This window comes from Propithecus coquereli, unplaced genomic scaffold (genome assembly GCF_000956105.1).
Source record: "Propithecus coquereli isolate 6110/MARCELLA unplaced genomic scaffold, Pcoq_1.0 Scaffold220, whole genome shotgun sequence".
Lineage (NCBI taxonomy): Eukaryota > Metazoa > Chordata > Mammalia > Primates > Indriidae > Propithecus > Propithecus coquereli.
The window spans coordinates 1,236,717-1,243,304 of NW_012147190.1; positions in this window are offsets into that span (position 1 = coordinate 1,236,717).

The following is a 6,588-nucleotide window of genomic DNA, read 5'->3' on the forward strand; positions in this document are numbered from 1 at the left end:
GTCTTTCATTTTCTCTTTTTCACTAGTATCTTAGATTTTTTCTACATTACAGAATATAATAGTAATACTTTTAATGAATTTATGTCTTCTTATTCATAACTGTAACTTTGCGTATTAGAGAAGCAGCACTGCCTACATGCAGGAGAACAGTCAGGGGTTTCATTTGCTCTGGGCCTTTTCTGTAGCTGGCTCACTGTTGCTTGTTATTTGTTCAAACTTCTACTCAGGCATTAATCATTAATCATGAAGGGCTTAATAAAGTCTGATTTTTCCCAGAGATATTTATAATTTAACTGATAATTCCCAAAGATTAAATAACAACATTTTAACTTTAAGAATGAGCTACTAACAAGAAAATTTCAAGTGCTTTCATAGAAATAAGGGATTATTTTTGCATAGAGAATCTCTCTCTATCTCTTTCTATGTATTTTTTTTTCCTAACCCTGCTTCTGATTTAAGGCGAATGCCCCACTGTTTGAGGTATTGGTGGGAGGGAATGCCCTGTCCCCCACCATGGAACTCCTTCCTCTCTGCTCCAGCCCCAGACGTCCAGGTCACAGGCATGTGCTCCAGGCTTTACACCTTTCTTCCCAGGGCTATGAATATTGAGAGAGTGACTCAAAAATGCAAAAAGGCACATGTTTTGTGGTGGTATGCCATGTTAACAGTTGCATCCTTGTTCTTCCTCCCATGCTCCTTGCCTGGCCACCATGCTGTCATTCACTGCTGTCTGCTCTTGCTACCCGCTCTCTGGCTGTGAGGGTGGGGTCTCCACCCACCCTATACATCTCCACTTTAGGGCTAAGCAGAAACCCAGTGCCTCAATTAGCGCAGTGCCAAGAGGCCAGGCTACGATTTCTAAGGAGAAAGGAGTGATGGCTGGGGATAGTAGAAGAGGAACACACATCCAAGATCAATACTACACAGGACCGTCTTTGGGTCTACGGCAGATCCACCTTGCTCATGCCCTGCCTCTATGTGACTAGGAGCAGCTACCACCCCTTCAGGCCTCCTTTCTACTGGAAGTGCTCCAGATGTCTTCCAAATTGATTCCAAGCCTCAGAGAGGGCAGATAGTGTGTCCCCTCATGCCTGTATAAGGATTGGCCCCTTCTTTGGATGATCACTAATGAGAATGCCAGTTCTCTTCAGGGGGAACTCCACCCTCTCCACAGAGCTTTGGCCAGGCCCTGTGGCCCAGATAAGACTATAAAAAAAGAGTTTTAGATGGGTACATTTCCTGAACTCTGGGTGATTTACTCTTACTTATGGCTACCTTGTCACCCTAACAAGAAAGGATGCAATTAACAATGCTGCCTGTGATTGGCAGCTGGGATTCTGTCAGTGAGTATTGGCTTGTGCCTGCCTAACCAAGAGGAGGGCCAATTACAAGGCTCAATATCAAGATGGGAGTCCTAACAGCCAAGTGAGAACCCAACGTTCACATGCAAAAAGCTCTGGTTAAAGCTGGAATAGAACACATGACTTAGGCCCAAGGCTGATAAGTCCTTTCCTTCCCATCCTGAATCTAAATCTTGGGACCTACATTCTTGGGCAGGTCAATAGGGAGTGGGCAACAAGGAGCTGACCCCAAGTTCATTTGTCCAATTGGTGACGTGGGCTAGGATGGCAGGCTTGCCTCGAGCACCCACCTGTCGATGGGCCAACAGAACGGTCAGGAGCAACACGGCTCATGGTAAAATGCTAATCAATCATATTAGCCTCTGCCCTTCCCATGTGGAGGTGGGGTATGGGGTGGAGAGAGGGATGGAAGAGTATTCTTCCGGGAGGAGAAGAGGGAAAAGAGTGTCTGGCACATGGTGGCTACTTAGTAAATGCTTATCAATGATGAGAATCTAATGAGAGGCACAAAGGGAAAAGAAGCTCAGAGAAGACTTTATGGAGAAGGAAGCACTTAGACTCATCTCCTTTGATCAACTGTGGTCTGCCTGAGTCTGGGGCACAGCCTCAGTGAGCTTTTGTATTTAAAACACTTCCCTAAGTAGCTAATACACCTTAAGTGGCATGACCGTGGAGTGTTACTGCCTGTCATTACTTTGGTTGGGTGTTGGCTGGAACTTTTGAATCAATTAGTAATTGTCATTGAAGTTGAATATAAATAATGATATGATCTGGAAGTCCTTAAATTTTATTCCACTAAAATGATCTCATAGCACTTGGGCCTTCTGAGGGATTACTGACAAAAAAAAAAAATAAATCTCAACAAAGCTTCCATGTACACTTGACTAACAACTGAATCATATCCAAAAATCGTCTATCAAATGTAGAGGTTCTCAACCCACTACTCTTATCAACAAATCTCCCCTATAGCCAACCCATACCCACATAAGGATTTTGGACGACCGGTGCCACAGCTGAAAAAATTGGGGTGTTCCTGGAGTCAAAGGCAGGAAGGGAGAAAGACTTTAAGGTGGGGGTGCTGTGTATGCAGAAGAGCTGGCAGGAAACGTGCAGGGGACGGTGAGCACATTAGTGGCTGATTAGTGAATCTGCTCATTAGCCACTCTGCCTCTCCGTTAAAAGGAAGCATTTGTCTCTCTGGTCCAGGGGAATCGCCTTCTTAGGGGAGGAAAGTTATTGATAGAAATTTAGGTGGGGGAGGGTTGAAGACTATTACTGAAATTTGTGGATAACCAAATTTGTAAACTCCTAATAAATATCCTGTAGGCCTGTGAGAAACAACACTGAGGTTGACTCACTCAGTTCAGGCCTCTGCTAAGAAGCTAGCATTTCAAGCATTGAGTAGACCAGTTGGCTTTACCCCAGACCATGTAGATCAACAAAGCTACACCAGTGATCCAAATCTTTCTTAGAGTGATCAGAATACCACTGTACTAGTTAACATTCTCCCCCAAAACAGAGCCAATAGGAGATATAGACATAGATATATAGAAAGAGACTTATGATTGGTTGGCCCGTGTGATTATGGGGGCTGAGAAGTCCCACAGTCTGATGCCTGCAAGCTGAAGGCCCAGGATAACCAGCGATGTAGTTCCAGTCCAGACCCAAAGGGCTGAGATCCAGGCCAGCCAATGGTGTAAATCCCAGTCAGAGTGTGAAGGCCTGACAGCCAGGAGCACCAGTATCCAAGGGTGGGAGAAGATGGATGTCCCAGCTCAAGCGGAGATAGCAAGTTCATCCTTTCTCTGCCGTTTTGTTCTATCCAGATTCTCAGTGGACTGGATGACACACACCCACATTGGTGAGGACAATCTAATTTATTCAGTCTAGTGAGTGATCCACGTGTTAATCCCTTCCAGAAACTCCCTCACAGACACACCTAGAAATGATGTTTTACCAGCTATCTGGGCATCCCTTAGCCCAGTCAAGTTGACACATAAAATTAACCATCACACCAACCTCACATTTTTGTTGGTGGGGCAGGCTCTGGTTCTTTCAGATAAAGGGGACCCTTAGCACTTGTCCCTTTCCCTTGGCCATACTAGATACAGAGCCTTAAGTTTGTCCACAAGACTCACCTGCCCATCTGTCTCCATCTCTGTGTTTAGCCTCTTTATCTTATGCTGTGGATGAGCTTCTACCACATGCCAGAAGGCAAAGGGGGTGTAGCCACAGTCAACTCCCAGCTCATGCTAACCAAGCCCAGCAACCTTGGGAGAACAACAGAATCCTCCCAATCCATTTCAGAATACGTAGAACTCTGGAAAAGACTCTGATTACTCTGGCTTAGTCCCTTGCCCATCCTTCGAACCAATCACTCTAGGCAGGAAGCTGAGGATGGGCCACATACTAATTCTTTCATAGGGATCATCAGGGAACTGGAATTGGTAGTCCCATCAGACTCACACGGGAAACACAATGAAGGGGCAGCAATTCCATGAATGGAGAGGTGTGTGTATGAGGGGGTGTGTGGGAGTGTTGGGGGAGGGGAGGGGGAGGGATGTTAACCAAAGAACCAGAGGAGAGAGATACTAGATAAACCAAAGTTGCAGATGTCCCCCAAACTGGGGAAGCTAGAAGAAAGAGCAATGAGATTTGGAGTGAAAAGTAAGAAGCAAAACTTGGGGAAACTCTGGAGTCAAAGGCAATACCTTCAGAAGGCTATAGGATGCTAGAGACTTTAAGCGTGTATGGGGAAGAAAGCTGTTAATGGCATTGGCCAGGTCTTGACACCGCTGGGAAAGTGTCAAGAGCCAGTCCCACCTCTTCCTATGTGAAGGTCAGTGGACTCCTCTTGATTGGAGGGACAAGGATATTGACCCTTCGTGCCATCTTGGTTTTAATTTATTTTCTCTGACTTAAAAATTCATTCCATGCCAGGGCCTCTTTTCCGCTGTATTGGAAAGTTTCCTTCCTATGGCTGGGGGGCATTGAACTAGTACGAATGGTGCCAGTTTAGCCAAAGGAAATCTGCCACTTTTGTTTGAGCCCTGGAGGTATTCATTGCAACCAGAAAGGCAGTCTGCATCATGGTGTGGTGAGCTCTCCTGGAACACAATGCATAGGTAGGGGATATTGAAAACTCAGAAACTGAAAAGTGAGTAAGGAAACCATAGCGAACTTTGGGTCAGTTGAGAGGAAAGTTTGCGGATTTCCTAGGAAAAGGAAGTCAATGAGTGTCACTCTCCCCTGATGTATTTCCAAGGCAAAATTTTGGTATGGCAATACATATCAAATTCATTAATTTGTTTGTCAGGGATGGTTACTGAGGCTGAATGATAGAGACTGCTTGGAGTATTGTGTTGAGAAGGATTCTGAAGTGCTATCTGGGCTCAGCCAGAAACAGTGCTATAAGTGATAAAGCGAAGCCTGCCAGTGTCACAGAAGTGAAGCATGGTGGTATACATCTACCAGATTTGCCTTCCTCAGGGACTCAGGAATGTCATTCCTGAGGATTTGTCCCAGGGAACAATTACAAGGGAAGAAAAAAAATGCTATATGCTACAAAAGGATTCTCTTCGGTGTTACTCCAGCAGCAATTTGTCCTACAGAAGGAGAATGAATGGTCATTTGTCAGAATTAAATTGTTGATCATGAAGACCATGTGGAAACATGGGAAAACGTGGGACATAATCACATTGAATAAAAACAAAACATTTATATACACATAATGATTGCAACGGAGTAAAAAAAGACATATAACACACACATATTTGTGTGCCTGTAGGCGCCGTTTATTTAACGTTCACTGGTGTATGGAAGCAAGCTCCTCTCACATAGTAGGTGTACAATAAATACTTGCTGACTATTTTATTGCTAGCTTTATGTATGTTTACAATAAAAATAGCTTCTCCCCCAAAGGAATACAAACTAAAACAAAAAACCCAAGCCTCCCAAAGTGAATGTGTTAGTTTTTCCCCCCAGAAATAACAATTTGTTCTGTTTCCTGCAGTCAGTCCCACATTACACTCAGGTTCTTTCTAGAACTTCACTGAGCAACTCCAAATACCCAAGTTCCCGTTAAATTCCTACAGGCGACTGCACTTATCAACAAAGACACCTCTGCTCTTCCTTTGCCTCCAGATGCTCAGGCTTGGGCTTCTGATATCCTGCAAGCACCCTCGTTTGTTTTCCTACCAGAAATTGTTGAATTTCCCCAAAGGAAGTTTTTTCTTTTTTCATTTTGTGTAGTCCGAGAGGTAACTAACTAACTGTGAGAATGGTCTCAACACCATTGCCAAGGCCAGTTGAAAGCTTCGGATGGAATTCAGAATTCAGATCTGAAGCTTATAAATATGGTTACTGGGAGTGATTGACAGATCGAAAGAGACCTCAGATGTTGACAAAATGTCTACTCATTGGAATGACCCCTAACCCTGTGGACAAGTGATCAATTACTGTGTACCTTCACTAACTTTAAAAACTCCTAATGTTCCCTAATTCCATCTAACAATCATCATTTTTTTTTCTCCGAACCACACAAAGCACCTCATGGCCCTTGACTAGGAAATTAAAGTTTATTTTCAATTTCCTTGGGCAAGGCAAAGGCAACGGTAAATTAATAGTCTGTAGCTTGTCTGGAACTGGAAAAGCATTGAAAATGTGGTGTGGAGTCACAATGTAGGAAAATCGTCCAAAGACAATGCAATATTTAGCTGATGGCAATCTCAGAAGATAGGCTCAGAGGACAGCAGCAGCTGCATGAACAGGCAGTATCTCTGAGAGCAAAGGAAAAGTGGAGAGGGGAGGCAGTTATTTCAATGATTTAGACCAAGAAAAAAGCCATGGTTTATCTGTCTACACCAATCTAATATACTAGACAAGACAATATCTGTCCGTTTCCCTGGGTCCAAAATAGTCAATGCATTGTCACATGTAATTTACTCATTGCAAAGTAATGGGTTTCTGTCTGTCTTTATTTCTCACCTGAATATCTTCTGTTCCTAGCCCTTTCTTTTTAATAACCTCATTTTTTCTTACCATAACAATAATTCTTGCATGTATCTATCCTACAGATTTTTACTGAATTTCTACCACAAGCAGGCACTGTGCAAGACACAGGGGACAGAGTGTGCAATAAAAAACGGACAGGGAGATGGGCAAATGAAAGAGATAATTACAATTCAGTGCCATGATGCTAGATGTATTGGGTGCTCCCGAATAACCA